The following is a 21,354-nucleotide window of genomic DNA, read 5'->3' on the forward strand; positions in this document are numbered from 1 at the left end:
ATATATTCAGGAAAAAACGCATAAACCCTTTTTGGCCAACCAAGCAAGCTTGCAAAGGAAAGCTGCACTACAATGAAGTCTCACTTCCCCCCCCGGTCAAAAGGGCCATCTGAAAAAAGTGTAAAATCCAGAAAGGCAGGACAGGCCATGGAGAACTGGGAACCTTCTTATGCCAAAGGGCAGGATGTAAATTGCCAACAGCCACACGGGAGAAGTGTATGGTGTTTCCTGAAACATCTAAAAAACAAAGCAACAGAGCCTAGGGCACTTCCACTTTGGTCCTATAGCTTAGGGAAATTAAAATCAAAAAGACACAGCCACCCCAAAGTTTGGGACGGCTCTGTTTACAAGAACCTCGTTTACGGTACAAGTTCAATATCGCAGAAAGTGAAAAATGGATAAAGAAGTTGTGGTACTTACGTACAATGCAATATCACTCAGCAATGAAATCTATGTCATCAGGCTTGTAGCAGCATAATGAGTGGATTCAGGTATGATGATTCTAACTGAAATAAGTCACACAGAAAAAGAAACATCATAAGATATCACTAATACATGGAATGTAAACTTGGCTACACAGGAACTGAATTACAAAACAGAACAGGGTCTCAAATTTAGAAAACCAACTTATGCTTGCTTAAGGGGAAAGGTGAGTTGGGGTGCTGCATAAAATCAGAGATTGAAATGAGCACAGATAAAGTTCCTTAAGCCAAATATGTAATAGACAAGAGCTACTCCTTGCTCAATGAAATGGACTCAACACCCCATATTAAACGCCTAAGAATGTACCTGCCTAGTAAGTATCTTAAAACCTATGGATTGCTATGTCTCTGAAAGAGAATCAAGCGTGTGTACAGGGGCATAAACGCAGCAGTGATGGGATTGGAGAGGTTCGGTGAGCAAATGAAGACCCTTTGAAGTCATATTGCATGGTACCCATTCCACGGGTCTCAACTCTCCAGGTTTAAGGGATTCTTACTTCAGCTAAAACATGCATGTGGAACCCAGAGTATGATCCACACTAACACTTCCCCGAAGCCTTACCCTAACCCATCCCCTATCCTAACCCGTACGCTAACATTAACCCGTGCCCTCACACGTACGCTCCCCCTAAAATGTTGTCGTACACTCACCTGGACCCTAAACCGTCCCCGTCCCCTAGCCCTAACCCTAGTCCGAACCCTAACCCTAACCCTTCCCTGAAGCCTTCCCCTCACCCGTCCCCTAATCCTAACCCGTACGCTAACACTAACCCGTGCCCTCACACGTACGCTCCCCCTAAACCGTTGTCGTACCCTCATCTGGACCCTAAACCGTCCCCGTTCCCTAACCCTAACCCTAGCCCGAACCCTAAGCATAATGCTTCCCCGAAGCCTTCCCCTCACCCGTCCCCTAATCCTAAACAGTACGCTACCACTAACCCGTGCCCTCACACGTACGCTCACCCTAAACCATTGTCGTACCCTCACCTGGACCCTAAACCGTCCCCGTCCCCTAACACTAACCCTAGCCCAAATCCTAACCCTAACCCTTCCCCGAAGCCTTTCCCTCACCCGTCCCCTAATCCTAACCCGTATGCTAACAATAACCCGTGCCCTCACACGTACGCTCCCCCTAAACCGTTGTCGTACCCTAACGTGGACCCTAAACTGTCCCCGTCCCCTAAAGCTAACCCTAGCACGAACCCTAACCCTAACCCTTCCCCGAAGCCTTACCCTCACCCGTCCCCTAATCCTAACCCGTACGCTAACACTAACCCGTGCCCTCACATGTACACTCCCCCTAAACCGTTGTCGTACCCTCACCTGGACCCTAAACCGTCCCTGTCCCCTAACCCTAACCCTAGCCCGAACCCTAAACCTAACCCTTCCCCAAAGCCTTCCCCCACCCGTCCCCTAACCCTAAGCCGTACGCTAACACTAACCCATGCCCTCACACGTACACTCCCCCTAAACCGTTGTTGTACCCTCACCTGGACCCTAAACCGTCCCCGTCCCCTAACCCTAACCCTAGCCCGAACCCTAAACCTAACACTTCCCCGAAGCCTTCCCCTCACCCTTCCCCTAATCCTAACCCGTACGCTAACACTAATCCGTGCCCTCACACGTACGCTCCCCCTAAACCGTTGTCGTACACTCACCTGGACCGTGAACCGTCCCCGTCCCTTAACACTAACCCTAGCCCGAACCCTAACCCTAACCCTTCCACGAAGCCTTCCCATCACCCGTCACCTAATCCTAACCCGTACGCTAACACTAACCCGTGCCCTCACACGTACGCTCCCCTTAAAACGTTGTCGTACCCTCACCTGGACCCTAAACCGTCCCCGTCCCCTACCCTAACCCTAGCCCGAACCCTAACCCTAACCCTTCCCCGAAGCCTTCCCCTCACCCGTCCCCTTATCCTAAACCGTCCGCTAACACTAACCCGTGCCCTCACACGTACGCTCCCCCTAAACCATTGTCATACCCTCACCTGGACCCTAAACTGTCCCCATCGCCTAAACCTAACCCTAGCCCGAAAACTAAACCTAACCCTTCCCCGAAGCCTTCCCCTCACCCGTCCCCTAGTCCTTAACTGTACGCTAACACTAACCAATGCCCTCACACGTACGCTCCCCCTAAACCGTTGTCGTACCCTCACCTGGACCCTAAACCGTCCCCGTCCCCTAACCCTAACCCTAGCCCGAACCCTAACCCTAACCCTTCCCCGAAGCCTTCCCCTCACCCGTCCCCTAATACTAACCCGTATGCTAACACTAAACCGTGCCCTTACATGTACGCTCCCCGTAAACCGTTGTCGTACACTCACCTGGACCCTAAACCGTCCCCGTCCCCTAACCCAAACCCTAGCCCGAACCCTAACCTTAACCCTTCCCCGAAGCCTTCCCCTCACCCGTCCCCTAATCCTAACCCGTACGCTAACACTAACCCGTGCCCTCACACGTACGCTCCCTCTAAACTGTTGTCGTACCCTCACCTGGACCCTAAACCGTCCCCGTCCCCTAACCCTAACCCTTCCCCGAAGCCTTCCCCTCACCCGTCCCCTTAACCTAACCCGTACGCTAACACCAACCAGTACCCTCACACGTACGCTCCCCGTAAACCATTGTCGTACCCTCACCTGGACACTAAACCATCTATGTCCCCTAACCCTAACCCTAGCACGAACCCTAATCCTAACCCTTCCCCGAAGCCTTCCCCTCACCCGTCCCCTAATCCTAACCAGTACGCTAACACTAACCCGTGCCCTCACACGTCCGCTCCCCCTAAACGGTTGTCATACCCTCACATGGACCCTAAACCGTCCCCGTCCCCTAAACCTAACCCTAGCCCGAACCCTAACCCTAACCCTTACCCTTCCCCGAAGCCTTGCCCTCACCCGTCCCCTAATCCTAACCCGTACGCTAAAACTAACCCGTGCCCTCAAACGTACGCTCCCCCTAAACTGTTGTCGTAGCCTCACCTTGACCCTAAACCGTCCCCGTCCCCTAACCCTAACCCTAGCCCGAACCCTAACCCTAACCCTTCCCCGAAGCCTTCCCCTCACCTGTCCCCTAATCCTAACCCGTACGCTAACACTAACCCGTGCCCTCACACGTACGCTCCCCCTAAACCGTTGTCGTACCCTCACCTGGACCCTAAACCGTCCCCATCCCCTAACCCTAACACTAGCCCGAACTCTAACCCTAACCCTTCCCCGAAGCCTTCCCCTCACCCGGCCCCTAATCCTAACCCGTACGCTAACACTAACCCGTGCCCTCACACGTACGCTCCCCCTAAACCGTTGTCGTACCCTCACCTGGACCCTAAACCGTCCCTGTCCCCTAACCCTAACCCTAGCCCGAACCCTAACCCTAACACTTCCCCGAAGCCTTCCCCTCACCCGTCCCGTAATCCTAACCCGTACGCTAACACTAACCCGTGCCCTCACACGTACGCTCCCCCTAAACCGTTGTCGTACCCTCTCCTGGACCCTAAACCGTCCCCGTCCCCTAACCCTAACACTAGCCCGAAATCTAACCCTAACCCTTCCCCGAAGCCTTCCCCTCACCTGTCCCCTAATCCTAACCCGTACGCTAACACTAACCCGTGCCCTCACACCTACGCTCCCCCTAAACCGTTGTCGTACCCTCACCTGGACCGTAAACCGTCCCCGTCCCCAAACCGTAACCCTAGCCCGAACCCTAACCCTAACCCTTTCCTGAAGACTTCCCATCACCCGTCCCCTAATCCTAACCCATACGCTAACACTAACTCGTGCCCTCACACCTACGCTCCCCCTAAACCGTTGTCGTACCCTCACCTGGACCCTAAACCATCCCCGTCCCCTAACCCTAGCCCGAACCCTAACCCTAACCCTTCCCCGAAGCCTTCCCCTCACCCGTCCGCTAATCCTAACCCGTACGCTAACACTAACCCGTGCCCTCACACGTACGCTCCCTCTAAACTGTTGTCGTACCCTCACCTGGACCCTAAACCGTCCCCGTCCCCTAACCCTAACCCTTCCCCGAAGCCTTCCCCTCACCCGTCCCCTAATCCTAACCCGTACGCTAACACTAACCCGTGCCCTCAAACGTACGCTCCCCCTAAACCGTTGTCGTACCCTCACCTGGACCCTAAACCGTCCCCGTCCCCTAACCCTAACCCTAGCCGGAACCCTAACCCTAACTCTTCCCCGAAGCCTTCCCCTCACCCGTCCCCTATTCCTAACCCGTACGCAAACACTAACCCGTGCCCTCACACGTACGTGCCCCCTAAACCGTTGTCGTACCCTCACCTGGACCCTAAACCGTCCCCGTCCCCTAAACCTAACCCTAGACCGAACCCTAACCCTAACCCTTCCTCAAAGCCTTCCCGTCACCCGTCCCCTAATCCTAACCCGTACGCTAACACTAACCCGTGCCCTCACACGTAAGCTGCCCCTAAACCGTTGTCGTACCCTCTTCTGGACCCTAAACCGTCCCCGTCCCCTAACCCTAACACTAGCCCGAAATCTAACCCTAACCCTTCCCCGAAGCCTTCCCCTCACCTGTCCCCTAATCCTAACCTGTACGCTAACACTAACCCGTGCCCTCACACGTACGCTCCCCCTAAACCGTTGTCGTACCCTCACCTTGACCCTAAACCGTCCCCATCCCCTAACCCTAACCCTAGCCCGAACCCTAACCCTAACCCTTCCCCGAAGCCTTCCCCTCACCCGTCCCCTAATCCTAACCCGTACGCTAACACTAACCCGTGCCCTCACACGTACGCTCCCCCTAAACCGTTGTCGTACCCTCACCTGGACCCTAAACCGTCCCCATCCCCTAACCCTAACACTAGCCCGAACTCTAACCCTAACCCTTCCCCGAAGCCTTCCCCTCACCCGTCCCCTAATCCTAACCCGTACGCTAACACTAACCCGTGCCCTCACACGTACGCTCCCCCTAAACCGCTGTCGTACCCTCACCTGGACCCTAAACCGTCCCCGTCCCCTAACCCTAACCCTAGCCCGAACTCTAACCCCAACCCTTCCCCGAAGCCTTCCGCTCACCCGCCCCCTAATCCTAAACCGTACACTAACACTAACCCGTGCCCTCACATGTACGCTCCCCCTAAACCGTTGTCGTACCCTCACCTGGACCCTAAACCGTCCCCGTCCCCTAACCCTAACCGTAGCACGAACCCTAACCCTAACCCTTCCCCGAAGCCTTCCCCTCACCGGTCCCCTAATCCTAACCCGTACGCTAACACTAATCCGTCCCCTCACACGTACGCTCCCCCTAAACCGTTGTCGTACACTCACCTGGACCGTAAACCGTCCCCGTCCCCTAACCCTAACCGTAGCCCAAACCCTAACCCTAACCCATCCCCGAAGCCCTCCCATCACCCGTCTCCTAATCCTAACCCGTACGCTAACACTAACCCGTGCCCTCACACGTACGCTCCCCCTAAACCGTTGTCGTACCCTCACCTGGACCCTAAACCGTCCCCGTCCCCTAACCCTAACCCTATCCCGTACCCTAACCCTAACCCTTCCCCGAAGCCTTCTCCTCACCCGTCCCATAATCCTAACCCGTACGCTAACACTAACCCGTGCCCTCACACGTACGCTCACACTAAAACGTTGTCGTACCCTCACCTGGACCATAAACCGTCCCCATTCCCTAACCCTAACCCTAGCCCGAACCCTAACCCTAACACTTCCCCGAAACCTTCCCCTCACCCGTGCCCTAGTCCTTACCTGTATGCCAAGACTAAACCATGCCCTCACACGTATGCTCCCCCTAAACCATTGTCGTACCCTCACCTGGACCCTAAACCGTCCCCGTCCCCTAACCCTAACCCTAGCCGGAACCCTAACCCTAACCCTTCCCTGAAGGCTTCCCCTCACCCGTCCACTAATCCTAACCCGTATGCTAACACTAACCCGTGCCCTCATAGGTACGCTCCCCGTAAACCATTGTCGTACCCTCACCTGGACCCTAAACCGTCCCCGTCCCCTAACCCTAACCCTAGCCCAAACCCTAACCTTAACCCTTCCCCGAAGCCTTCCCCTCACCCGTCCCCTAATCCTAACCCGTACGCTAACACTAACCCATGCCCTCACACGTACGCTCCCCCTAAACCGTTGTCGTACCCTCACCTAGACCCTAAACCATCCCCGTCCCCTAACCCTCACCGTAGCCCGAACCCTAACCCTAACCCATCCCCGAAGCGTTCCCCTCACCCGACCCCTAATCCTAACACGTATGTTAACACTAACCCGTGCCCTCACACGTACGCTCCCCCTAAACCATTGTCGTACCCTCACCTGCACCCTAAACCGTCCCCGTCCCCTAACCCTAGCCCGAACCCTAAACCTAACCCTTCCCCGAAGCCTTCCCCTCACCCGTCCGCTAATCCTAACCCGTACGCTAACACTAAGCCGTGCCCTCACACGTACGCTCCCTCTAAACGGTTGTCGTACCCTCACCTGGACCCTAAACCTTCCCCGTCCCCTAACCCTAACACTTACCCGAAGCCTTCCCCTCACCCGTCTCCTAATCCTAACCCGTACGCTAACACTAACCCGTGCCCACACACGTACGCTCCCCCTAAACCGTTGTCGTACCCTCACCTGGACCCTAAACCGTCCCCGTCCCCTAACCCTAACCCTATCCCGAACCCTAACCGTAACCCTTCCCCGAAGCCTTCCCCTCACCCGTCCCCTAATCCTAACCCGTACGCTAACACTAACCCGTGCCCTCACACGTACGCTCCCCCTAAACCGTTGTCGTACCCTCACCTGGACCCTAAACCATCCCCGTCCCCTAACCCTAACCCTAGCCCGAACCCTAACCCTAACCCTTCCCCGAAGCCTTCCCCTCACCCGTCCCTTAATCCTAACCCGTACGCTAACACTAACCTCTGCACTCACACGTACGCTCCCCCTAAAACGTTGTCGTACCCTCACCTGGACCCTAAACCGTCCCCGTCCCTTAACCCTAACCTTTCCCAGAAGCCTTCCCTTCACCCGTCCCCTAATCCTAAACCGTACGCTAACACTAACCCATGCCCTCACAGGTACGCTCCCCCTAAACCGTTGTCATACCCTCACGTGGACCCTAAACCGTCCCCATCCCCTAACCCTAACCCTAGCCCGAAACCTAACCCTAAACCTTCTCCGAAGCCTTCCACTCACCCGTCCCCTAATCCTAACCCGTACGCTAACAATAACCCGTGCCCTCACACGTACGCTCCCCCTAAACAGTTGTCGAACCCTCACCTGGACCCTAAACCGTCCCCGTCCCCTAACCCTAACCCTAGACCGAACCCTAACCCTAACCCTTCTCCGAAGCCTTCCCCTCACCTGTCCCCTAATCCTAACCCGGATGCTAACACTAACCCGTGCCCTCACACATACGCTCCCACTAAACCGTTGTACCCTCACCTGGACCCTTAAACGTCCCCATCGCCTAACCCTAACCCTAGCCCGAACCCTAACCCTAAAACTTCCCCGAAGCCTTCCCCTCACCCGTCCCCTAATCCTAACCCATATGCTAACACTAACCCGTGCCCTCACAAGTACGCTCCCCCTAAACCATTGTCATACACTCACCTGGACCCTAAACCGTCCCCGTCCCCTAACCCTAACCCTAGCCCGAACCCTAACCCTAACCCTTCCTCGAAGCCTTTCCCTCACACGTCCCCTAATCCTAACCCGTACGCTAACACTAACCCGAGCCCTCACACGTACGCTCCCCCTAAACCGTTGTCGTACTCTCACCTGGACCCTAAACCGTCCACGTCCCCTAAACCTAACCCTAGCCCGAACCCTAACCCTAACCCTTCCCCGAAGCCTTCCCCTCACCCGTCCGCTAATCCTAACCCGTATTCTAACACTAACCCGTGCTCTCACACGTACGCTCCCCCTAAACCGTTGTCGTACCCTCACCTGGACTCTAAACCGTCCCTGACCCCTAACCCTAACCCTAGCCCGAACCTTAACCCTAACACTTCCCCGAAGCCTTCCTCTCACACGTCCCCTAATCCTAACCCATACGCTAACACTAACCCATACCCTCACACGTATGCTCCCCCTAAACCGTTGTCGTACCCTCACCTGGACCCTAAATCGTCGCCGTCCCCTAACCCTAACCCTAGCCCGAACACTAACCCTAACCCTTCCCCGAAGCCTTCCCCTCACCCGTCCCCTAATCCTAACCCGTATGCTAATACTAACACGTGCCCTCACACGTACGCTCCCCGTGAACCGTTGTCGTACCCTCACCTGGACCCTAAAACGTCCCCGTCCCCTAACCCTAGCCCGAACCCTAACTTTAACCCTTTCCCGAAGCCTTCCCCTCACCCGTCCCCTAATCCTAACCCGTACACTAACACTAACCCATGCCCTCACATGTACGCTCCCCCTAAACCATTGTCGTAACCTCACCTGGACCCTAAATCGTCCCCGTCCCCTAACCCTAACCCTAGGCCGAACCCTAACCCTAACACTTCCCCGAAGCCTTCCCCTCACCCGTCCCCTAATCCTAAACCGTAAGCTAACACTAACCCGTGCCCTCACACATACACTCCCCCTAAACCATTGTCGAACCCTCACCTGGACCCTAAACCGTCCCCGTTCCCTAAACCTAACCCTAGCCCAAACCCTAACCCTAAAGCTTCCCCAAAGCCTTCCCCTCACCCGTCCCCTAATCCTAACACGTACGCTAACACTAACCCATGCCCTCACACGTACACTCCCCCTAAACCGTTGTCGTACCCTCACCTTGACCCTAAACCATCCCCGTCCCCTAACCCTAACCCTAGCCCGAACCCTAACCCTAACCCTTCCCCGAAGCCTTCCCCTCACCCGTCCCCTAATCCTAATCCGTACGCTAACACTAACCCGTGCCTTCACACGTACGCTCCCCCTAAACCGTTGTCATACCCTCACCTGGACCCTAAAGCGTCCCCGTCCCCTAACCCTAACCCTAGCCGGACCCCTAACCCTAACCCTTCCCCGAAGCCTTCCCCTCACCCGTCCCCTAATCCTAAACCGTACGCTAACACTAACCCGTGCCCTCACACGTACCCTCCTCCTAAACCGATATCGTACCCTCAGCTCGAACCTAAACTGTCCCCGTCCCCTAACCCTAACCCTAGCCCGAACCCTAACCCTAACTCTTCCCCGAAGCCTTCCCCTCACCCGTCCCCTAATCCTAAGCCGTACACTAACACAAACCCGTGCCCTCACACGTACGCTCCCCGTAAACCGTTGTCGTACCCTCAACAGGACCCTAAACCGTCCCCGTCCCCTAAACCTAACCCTAGCCCGAACCCTAACCCTAACACTTCCCCGAAGCCTTCCCCTCACCCATCCCCTAATCCTAACCCGTACGCTAACACTAACCCGTGCCCTCAAACGTACGCGCCCCCTAAACTGTTGTCGTACCCTCAACTGGACCCTAAACCGTCCCCGTCCCCTAAACCTAATCCTAGCCCGAACCCTAACCCTAACACTTCCTCGAAGCCTTCCCCTGACCCGTCCCCTAATCCTAATCCATACACTAACACTAACCCGTGCCCTCTCACGTACGCTCCCCCTAAACCGTTGTCGTACTCTCACCTTGACCCTAAACCGTCCCCGTCCCCTAACCCTAACCCTAGCCCGAACCCTAAACCTAAATCTTCCCGAAGCCTTACCGTCACCCGTCCCCTAATCCTAACCCATACGCTAACACGAACTCATGCCCTCACACATACCCTCCCCCTAAACCGTTGTCGTACCCTCACCTGGACCCTAAACCGTCCCCGTCCCCTAACCCTAACCCTAGACCGAACCCTACCCCTAACACTTCTCCGAAGACTTCCCCTCACCCGTCCCCTAATCCTATCCCGTACGCTAACCCTAACCCGTGCCCTCACACGTACGCACCCCCTAAACTGTTGTCGTACCCTCACCTAGACCCTAAGCCGTCCCCATCCCCTAAGCCTAACCCTAGCCCGAACCCTAACCCTAACCCTTCCCCGAAGCCTTCCCCTAACCCGTCCCCTAATCCTAACCTGTATGCTAACACTAACCCGTGCCCTCACACGTACGCTCCCCCTAAACCGTTGTCGTACCCTCACCTGGACCCTAAACCATCGCCATCCCCTAACACTAACCCTAGCCTGAACCCTAACCATAACCCTTCCCCTAAGCCTTCCCCTCACCCGTCCCCTAATCCTAACCCGTACGCTAACACTATCCCGTGCCCTCACACGTACGCTCCCACTAACCCTAACCCTACCCTCACCTGGATCCTAAACCATCCCCGTCCCCTAACCTTAACCCTAGCCCGAACCCTAACCCTAATCCTTCCCCGAAGCCTTCCCCTCACCCGTCCCCTAATCCTAACCCGTAGGCTAACACTAACCCGTGCCCTCACACGTACGCTCCCCCTAAACCGTTGTCGTACCCTCACCTTGACCCTAAACCGTTCCCGTCCCCTAACCCTAACCCTAGCCCGAAACCTAACCCTAACACTTCCCCGAAGCCTTCCCCTCACCCGTCCCCTAATCCTAACACCTACGCTAACACTAACCTGTGCCCTCACACGTACGCTCCCCCTAAACCATTGTTATACCCTCACCTGGACCTTAAACTGTCCCCGTCCCCTAACCCTAAACCTAGACCGAACCCAAACCCTAACTCTTCCCCGAAGCCTTCCCCTCACCCGTCCCCTAATCCTAACCCGTACGCTAACAATAACCCGTGCCCACACACGTACGCTCCCCATAAACTGTTGTCGTACCCTCACCTGGACCCTAAACCGTCCCCGTCCCCTAACCCTAACCCTAGCCAGAACCCTAAACCTCACGCTTCCCCAAACCTTCTCCTCACCCTTCCCCTAATCCTAACCAATACGCTAACACTAACCCGTGCCCTCACACGTACGCTCCCCCTAAACGGTTGTCATACCCTCACCTGGACCCTAAACCGTCCCCGTCCCCATCCCCTAACCCTAATCTAAACCCTAACCCTAACCCTTCCCCGAAGCCTTCCCCTCACCCGTCCCCTAATCCTTACCCGTACGCTAACACTAACCCGTGCCCTCACACGTACGCTCCCCCTAAACCGTTGTTGCACCCTCACATGGACCCTAAACCGTCCCCGTCCCCTAACCCTAACCCTAGCCCGAACCCTAACCCTAACACTTCCCCGAAGCCTTCCCCTCACCCGTCCCCTAATCCTAACCCATACACTAACACTAAAACATGCCCTCACATGTACGCTCCCCGTAAACCGTTGTCGTACCCTAACCTGGACCCTAAACAGTCCCCATCCCCTAACCCTGACCCTAGCCCAAACCCTAACCCTAACCCTTCCCTGAAGCCTTCCCCTCACCCGTCCCCTAATCCTAACCCGTACGCTAACACTAACCCGTGCCCTCACACGTACGCTCCCCCTAAACCGTTGTCGTACCCTCACCTGGACCCTAAATCGTCCCCGTCCCCTAACCCTACCCAGAGCCCGAACCCTAACCCTAACCCTTTCCCGAAGCCTTCCCCTCACCCGTCCCCTAATCCTAACCCGTACGCTAACACAAACCCGTGCCCTCACACGTACGCTCCCCCTAAACCATTGTCGTACCCTCACCTGGACCCTAAACCGTCCCCGTCCCCTAAACCTAACCGTAGCGCGAACCCTAACCCTAACCCTTCCCCGAAGCCTTCACCTCACCCGTCCCCTAATCCTAACCCATACGCTAACACTAACCAGTGCCCTCACACGTACGTTCCCCATAAACCATTGTCGTACACTCACCTGGACCCTAAACAGTACCCGTCCCCTAACCCTAACCCTAGCCCGAACCCTAACCCTAACCCTTCCCCGAAGCCTTCCCCTCACCCGTCCCCTAATCCTAACCCGTACGCTAACACTAACCCGTGCCCTCACACGTACACTGCCCCTAAACCGTTGTCGTACCCTCACCTGGACCCTAAACCGTCCCCGTTCCCTAAACCTAACCCTAGCCCAAATCCTAACCCTAATGCTTCCCCGAAGCCTTCCCCTCACCCGTCCCCTAATCCTAACGCGTACGCTAACACTAACCCATGCCCTCACACGTACACTCCCCCTAAACCGTTGTCGTACCTTCACCGGGACCCTAAACCGTCCCCGTCCCCTAACCCTACACCTAGCCCGAACCCTAACCCTAACCCTTCCCCAAAGCCTTCACCTCTCCCGTCCCCTAATCCTAACTGGTACGCTAACACTAACCCATGCCCTCACACGTACGCGCCCCCTAAACCGTTGTCGTACACTCACCTGGTCCGTAAACCGTCCCCGTCCCCTAAACCTAACCATAGCCCGAACCCTAACCCTAACACTTCCTCGAAGCCTTCCACTCACCCGTCCCCTAATCCTAACCCGTACGCTAACACTAACCCATGCCCTCACATGTACGCTCCCCCTAAACCGTTGTCGTACTCTCACCTGGACCCTAAACCGTCCCCGTCCCCTAACACTAACCCTAGCCCGAACCCTAAACCTAACCCTTCCCCGAAGCCTTCCCCTCACCCGTCCTCTAATCCTAAGCCGTACGCTAACACTAACCCATGCCCTGACACTTACGCTCCCCCTAAACCGTCCCCGTCCCCTAACCCTAACACTAGCCCGAACCCTAACCCTAACCCTTCCCCGAAGCCTTCCCCTCACCCGTCCCCTAATCCTAACCGGACGCTAACACTAACCCGTGCCCTCACACGTACCCTCCTCCTAAACCGATGTCGTACCCTCAGCTGGAACCTAAACTGTCCCCATCCCCTAACCCTAACCCTAGCCCGAACCCTAACCCTAACCCTTCTCCGAAGCCTTCCACTCACCCGTCCCCTAATCCTAACCCGTAGGCTAACACTAACCTGTGCCCTCACACGTACGCTCCCTCTAAACCGTTGTCGTACCCTCACCTGGACCCTAAACCGTCCCCGTCCCCTAAGACTAACGCTAGCCCGAACCCTAATCCTAACCCTTCCCCGAAGCCTTCCCCTCACCCGTACCTTAATCTTAACCAGTATGCTAACACTAACCTGTGCCCTTATACGTACGCTCCCCCTAAACCGTTGTCGTACCCTCACCTGGACCCTAAACCGTCCCCGTCCCCTAACCCTAACCTTAGCCCGAACCCTAAACTTAACGCTTCCCCGAATCCTTCCCCTCACCCGTCCCTTAATCCTAACCGGTACGCTAACACTAACCCGTGCCCTCACACGTACGCTCCCACTATCCCTAACCCTACCCTCACCTGGACCCTAAACCTTCCCCGTCCCATAACCTTAACCCTAGCCCGAACCCTAACCCTAATCCTTCCCCGAAGCCTTCCCCTCACCCGTCCCCTAATCCAACCCGTACGCTAACACTAACCCGTGCCCTCACACGTACGCTCACCCTAAACCGTTGTCGTACCCTCTCCTTGACCCTAAACCGTCCACGTCCTCTAACCCTAACCCTAGCCCTAACCCTAACCTTAACCCTTCCTCGAAGCCTTCCCCTCACCCGTCCCCTAATCCTAACCCGTATGCTAACACTAAACAGTGCCCTCACATGTACGCTCCCCCTAAACCGTTGTCGTGCCCTCACCTGGACCCTAAACCCTCCCCATCCCCTAACCCTAACCCTAGTCCGAACCCAAACCCTAACCCTTCCCCGAAGCCTTCCCCCAACCGTCCCCTAATCCTAACCCGTACACTAACACTAACCGTTCCCTCACACGTACGCTCCCCCTAAACCGTCGTCGTACCCTCACCTGGACCGTAAACCGTCCCCGTTCCCTAACCCTAACCCTAGTCCGAACCCTAACCCTAACCCTTCCCCGAAGCCTTCCTCTCACCCGTCCCCTAATCCTAACCCGTACGGTAACACTAACCCGTGCCCTCACACGTACGCTCCCCCTCAACCGTTGTCGTACCCTCACCTGGACCCTAAACCGTCCCCGTCCCCGAACCCTAACCCTAGCCCGAACCCTAACACTAACCCTTGCCCGAAGCCTTCCCCTCACCCGTCCCCTAATCCTAACCCGTACGCTAACACAAACCCGTGCCCTCACACATACGCTACCCCTAAACCGCTGTCATACCCTCACCTGGACTCTAAACCGTCTCCGTCCCCTAATCCTAACCCTAGCCCGAACCCTAACCCTAACACTTCCCCGAAGCCTTCCCCCAACCGTCACCTAATCCTAACCCGTACGCTAACACTAACCCGTGCCCTCACATGTACGCTCCCCCTAAACCGTCATCGTACCCTCACCTCGACCCTAAACCGTCCCCGTCCCCTAACCCTAACCCTAGTCCGAACCCTAACCCTAACACTTCCCCGAAGCCTTCCCCTTACCCGTCCCCTAATCCTAACCCGTATGCTAACACTAACCCGTGCCCTCACATGTACGTTCCCCCTAAACCGTTGTCGTACCCTCACCTGGACCCTAAACCGACCCCGTCCCCTAATCCTAAACCTAGCCCGAACCCTAACCCTAACCCTTGTCCAAAGCCTTTCCCTCAGCCGTCCCCTAATCCTTACCCGTACGCTATCACTAACCCGTGCCCTCACACGTATGCTTCCGCTAAACCGTTGTCGTACCCTCACCTGGACCCTAAACCGTCCCCATCGCCTAACCCTAACCCTAGCCCGAACCCTAACCCTAACCCTTCCCCAAAGCCTTCCCCTCTCCTGTCCCCTAATCCTAACCCGTACGCTAACACTAACCCGTGCCCTCACACCTACGCTCCCCCTAAACGGTTGTCGTACCCTCTCCTGGACCCTAAACCGTCCACGTCCTCTAACCCTAACCCTAGCCCGAACCCTAACCTTAGCCCTTCCTCGAAGCCTTCCCCTCACCCGTCCCCTAATCCTAACCCGTATGCTAACACTAATCAGTGCCCTCACATGTACGCTCCCCCTAAACCGTTGTCGTGCCCTCACCTGGACCCTAAACCCTCCCCATCCCCTAACCCTAACCCTAGTCCGAACCCAAACCATAACCCTTCCCCGAAGCCTTCCCCTAACCGTCCCCTAATCCTAACACGTACGGTAACACTAACCCGTTCCCTCACACGTACGCTCCCCCTAAACCGTCGTCGTACCCTCACCTGGACCGTAAACTATCCCCGTCCCCTAACGCTAACCCTAGTCCGAACCCTAACCCTAACCCTTCCCCGAAGCCTTCCTCTCACTCGTCCCCTAATCCTAACCCGTACGCTAACACTAACCTGTGCCCTCACACGTACGCTCCCCCTCAACCGTTGTCGTACCCTCACCTGGACCCTAAACCGTCCCCGTCCCCGAACCCTAACCCTAGCCCGAACCCTAACCCTAACCCTTGCCCGAAGCCTTCCCCTCACCCGTCCCCTAATCCTAACCCGTGCGCTAACACTAACCCATGCCCTCACACGTACGCTCCCCCTAAACCGTTGTCGTACCCTCACCTGGACCCTAAACCGTCCCCGTTCCCTAACCCTAACCCTAGCCCGAACCCTAACCCTAACCCTTCTCCGAAGACTTCCCCTCAGCCGTCCCTTAATCCTATCCCGTACGCTAACACTAACCCGTGCCCTCACACGTACATTCCCCCTAAACCGTTGTCGTACCCTCACCTGGACCCTAAACTGACCCCGTCCCCTAAGCCTAACCCTAGACCGAACCCTATCCTTAAACCTTCCTGGAAGCCTTCCCTTCACCCGTCCCCTAGTCCTAACCCGTACGCTAACACTAAGCCGTGCCCTCACACGTACGCTCCCCCTAAACCGTTGTCGTACCCTCACCTGGACCCCAAACCGTCCCCGTCCCCTAACACTAACCCTAGCCCGAACCCTAACCCTAACCCTTCCCCGAAGCCTTCCCCTCACCCGTCCCCTAATCCTAACATGTACGCTAACACTAACCCATGCCCTCACACCTACGCTCCCCCTAAACCGTTGTCGTACCCTCAGCTGGACCCTAAACCGTCGCCATCCCCTAACACTAACCCTAGCCCGAACCCTAACCATAACCCTTCCTCGAAGCCTTCCCCTCAGCCGTCCCCTAATCCTAACCCGTACGCTAACACTAACCCGTGCCCTCACACATACATTCCCCCTAAACCGTTGTCGTACCCTCACCTGGACCCTAAACTGACCCCGTCCCCTAAGCCTAACCCTAGACCGAACCCTATCCCTAAACCTTCCTGGAAGCCTTCCCCTCACCCGTCCCCTAGTCCTAACCCGTACGCTAACACTAAGCCGTGCCCTCACACGTACGCTCCCCCTAAACCGTTGTCGTACCCTCACCTGGACCCTAAACCGTCCCCGTCCCCTAAGCCTAACACTAGCCCGAACCCTAAACCTAACACTTCCCCGAAGCCTTCCCCTCACCCGTCCCCTAATCCTAAGCAGTATGCTAACACTAACCTGTGCCCTCTCACGTACGCTCCCCGTGAACCGTTTTCATACCCTCACCTGGACCCTAAACCGTCCCCATCCCCTAACCTTAACCTTAGCCCGAACCCTAAACTTAACCCTTCCCCGAAGCCTTCCCCTCACCCATCCACTAATCCTAACGCGTACGCTAACACTAACCCGTGCCCTCACACGTACGCTCCCACTAACCCTAACCCTACACTCACCTGGACCCTAAACCGTCCCCGTCCCCTAACCCTAACCCTAGCCCGAACCCTAACCCTAACCCTTCCTCGAAGCCTTCCCCTCTCCCGTCCCCTAAGCCTAACCCGTATGATAATACTAAACAGTGCCCTCACATGTACGCTCCTCCTAAACCGTTGTCGTACTCTCACCTGGACCCTAAACCGTCCCCGTCCCCTAAATCTAACCCTAGCCTGAACCCTAACCCAAACCCTTCCCCGAAGCCTTCCCCTCTCCCGTCCCCTAATTCTACGGCGTACGCTATCATTAACCTGTGCCCTCACACGTACGCTCCCCCGAAACAGTTGCCGTCCCCTCACCTGGACCCTAAAACCTCCCCGTCCCCTAACCCTAACCCTAGCCCGAACCCTAACCCTAACCCTTCCCCGAAGCCTTCCCCTCACCAGTCCCCTAATTGTAACCCGTACGCTAACAATAACCCTTGCCCTCACACGTACCCTCCTCCTAAACCGTTGTCGTACCCTCATCTGGACCCTAAACTGTCCCCGTCCCCTAACCCTAACCCTAGCCCGAACCCTAACCCTAACCCTTCCTCGAAGCCTTCCCTTCACACGTCCCCTAATCCTAACCCGTACGCTAAAATTAACCCGTGCCCTCACACGTACGCTCCCCTAAACCGTTGTCGTACCCTCACCTGGACCCTAAACCGTCCCCGTCGCCTAACCCTAACCCTAGCCCGAACCCTTAACCTAATCCTTCCCCGAAGCCTTCCCCTCACCCGTCCCCTAATCCTAAACCGTACGCTAACACTAACCCATGCCTACACGTACGCTCACCCTAAACGGTTGTCATACCCTCACCTGGACACTAAACCTTCCCCGTTCCCTAACCCTAACCCTAGCCAGAACCCTAACCCTAACCCTTCCCCGAAGCCTTCCCCTCATCCGTCCCCTAATCCTAACCCGTACGCTAACACTAACCCGTACCCTCACATGTACACTCCCCCTAAACCGTTGTCGTACCCTCACCTGGACCCTAAGCCGTCCCTGTCCCCTAACCCTAACCCTAGCCCGAATCCTAACCCTAACCCTTCCCTGAAGCCTTCCCCTCACCCGTCCCCTAATCCTAACCCGTACGCTAACACTAACACGTGCCCTCAAACTTACACTCACCCTAAACCATTGTCATACCCGAACCAGTCCCTAAAACATCCCCATCCCATAACCCTAACCCTAACCCTAACACTAACCCGAAGCCTTACCCTAACCCGTCCTCTAATCCTAACCCGTACGCTAACACTAACCCGTGCCCTCACACGTATGCTCACCCTAAACCGTTGGCGTACACTAACCTGTCCCCTAAACCGTTCCCGTCCCCTAACCCTAACCCTAACCCTAACACTTACCCGAAGCGTTACCCTAACCCGTGCCCTAATCGTAACCCGTACGCTAACACTAACCCCTGCCCTCACACATACGTTCACTCTAAACTGTTTTCGTACCCTAAACTGCCCCCTAATCCGTCCCCATCCCCTAAACCTTACCCTAATCCTTACACTAAGACTTACCCGAAGCCTTACGCTAACCCGTCCCCTAATCCTAACTCATACACTAACACTAACCCGTGACCACACATGTACGCTCACCCTTAAACCTTGTCATACCCTAACCTGTCCTCTAAACCGTCCCCGTCCCCTAAACCTAACCCTAACCCTTACCCGAAGCCTTACACTAATCTGTCCCATAATCCTAACTCGTACACTAACACTAACCCATGCCCTCACACGTATGATCACCCTAAACCGTTGTCATACCCTAACCTGTCCCCTAAACCGTCCTCGTCCCCTGACCCTAACCCTAACCCTAACCATAACCCTTACCCGAAGCCTTACCCTAACCCATCCCCTAATCCTAAATCGTACGGTAACACTAACCCGTGCCCTCAAACGTACGCTCACCCTAAACTGTTGTTGTACCCTAACCTGTCCCCTAAACCGTCCCTGTCCCCTAATCCTAACCCTAACCCTAACAATAACCTTAACACTAACCCTAACCCTAACCCTTAACCGAAGCCTTACCCTAACCCGTCCCCTAATCCTAACCCATACGCTAACACTAACCCATTCCCTCACACGTACGCTCAACCTAAACCGTTGTCGTACCCTAACCTGTCCCTTAAACCGTCTCCGTCCCCAAACCCTAGCCCTAAACCTTACCCGAAGCCTTACCGTAACCCGTCCCCTAATCCTAACCTGTACGCTAATACTAACCCGTGCCCTCACACATATGCTCACCCTAAACCGTTGTACCCTAACCTGTCCCCTAAACCGTCCCCGTCCCCGTCCCCGTCCCCTAACCCTAACCCTAACCCTTACCCGAAGCCTTACCCTAATGCGTCCCCTAATCCTAACACGTACGCTAACACTAACCCGTGCCCTCACACGTACGCTCACCCTAAACCGCTGTGGTACCCTAACCTGTCCCCTAAAACGTCCCCATCCCCTAACCCTAACCCTAACCCTACCCAAAGCCTTACCCTAACCCGTCCCCTAATCCTAACCCATACTCTAATGATAACCCGTGCCCTCACACGTACGCTCACCCTAAACCGCTGTGGTACCCTAAGCTGTCCCCTAAACCGTCCCCGTCCCCTAACCCTAATCCTAACTCTAACACTAAACCTTACCCGAAGCCTTACCCTAAAGCGTCCACTAATCTTAACCCCTACGCTAACACTAACACGTGCCCTCACACGAACGCTTACCCTAAGCAGTTGGCGTACCCTAACTTCTCCCCTAAACCGTCCCCATCCCCTAACCCTAACCCTAATCCTAACCCTTACCCGAAGCCTTACTCTAACCCGTCCCTTAATCCTAACCCGTACGCTAACACTAACCTGTGCCCTCACACGTACGCTCACCCTAAACCGTTGGCGTACCCTAACCTGTCCCCTATACCGTCCCCGTCCCCTAACCTTAACCCTAACCTTTATCCGAAGACTTACCCTAACCCGTCCCCTAATCCTAACCCGTATGCTAACACTAATCTGTGACCTCACACGTACACACAACCTAAACTGTTGTCGTACCCTAAACTGTCCCCTAAACCGTCCCGATCCCCTAACCCTAACACTAAACCTAACCCTAACCCTAACCCTTACCCAAAGCCTTACCCTATCCCGTCCCCTAATCCTAACCCGTACGCTAACACTAACCCGTGCCCTCACACGCACACTCACCCTAAACCGTTGACGTACCCTAACCTGTCCCCTAAACCATCTCCATCCCCTAACCCTCACCATAACCCTAACCCTAACCCTAACCCTAACCCATACCCAAAGTCTTACTCTATCCCGTCCCCTAATCCTAACCCGTACGCTAACACTAACCCATGCCCTCAGATGTACGCTCACCCTAAACCGTTGTCATACCCTAACCTGTCCCCTAAACCGTCCCCGTTCCCTAACCCTAAGCCTAACCCTAACCCTAACACTAACCCTAACCCTAACACTTACCCGAAGCCTTACCCTAACCCGTCCCCTTATCCTAACCAATACGCTAAGACTAACCCGTTCCCTCACACGTACGCTTACCCTAAACCATTGTCGTACCCTAACCTGTTCCCTAAACCGTCCCCGTCCCCTAACACTAACTCTAAACCTAACCCGAAGCCTTACCCTAACCCGTCGCCTAATCCTAACCCGTACGCTATCACTAACCCCTGCCCTCACATGTACGCTCACCCTAAACCATTGTCGTACCCTAACCTGTCCCCTAAACCGTCCCCGTCCCCTAACCTTAACCCTTACACGAAGCCTTACCCTAACCCGTCCCCTAATCCTAACACGTAAGCTAACACTAACACGTGCCCTCACACGTACCCTCACCCTAAACCGTTGTCGTACCCTAACCTGTCCCATAAACCGTCCCCGTCCCCTAACCCTAACCCTAACCCTAACCCATACCCAAAGCCTTACTCGATCCCGTCCACTAATCCTAATCCCTACGCTAACACTAACCCATGCCCTCAGAGGTACACTCACACTAAACCGTTGTCGTACCCTAACCCTAACCCTAAACCTAACCCTAACCCTTACCCGAAGCCTTACCCTAATCCATCCCGTAATCCTAACCCGTACGCTAAGACTAACACGTGCCCTCACACTTATGCTTACCCTAAACCATTGTCGTACCCTAACCTGTTCCCTAAACCTTCCCTTCCCCTAACCCTAACCCTAACACTTACCCGAAGCTTTACCCTAACCCATCCCC

The sequence above is a fragment of the Orcinus orca genome, chromosome 1, assembly GCF_937001465.1.
Source record: "Orcinus orca chromosome 1, mOrcOrc1.1, whole genome shotgun sequence".
NCBI classification, from domain to species: Eukaryota; Metazoa; Chordata; class Mammalia; order Artiodactyla; family Delphinidae; genus Orcinus; species Orcinus orca.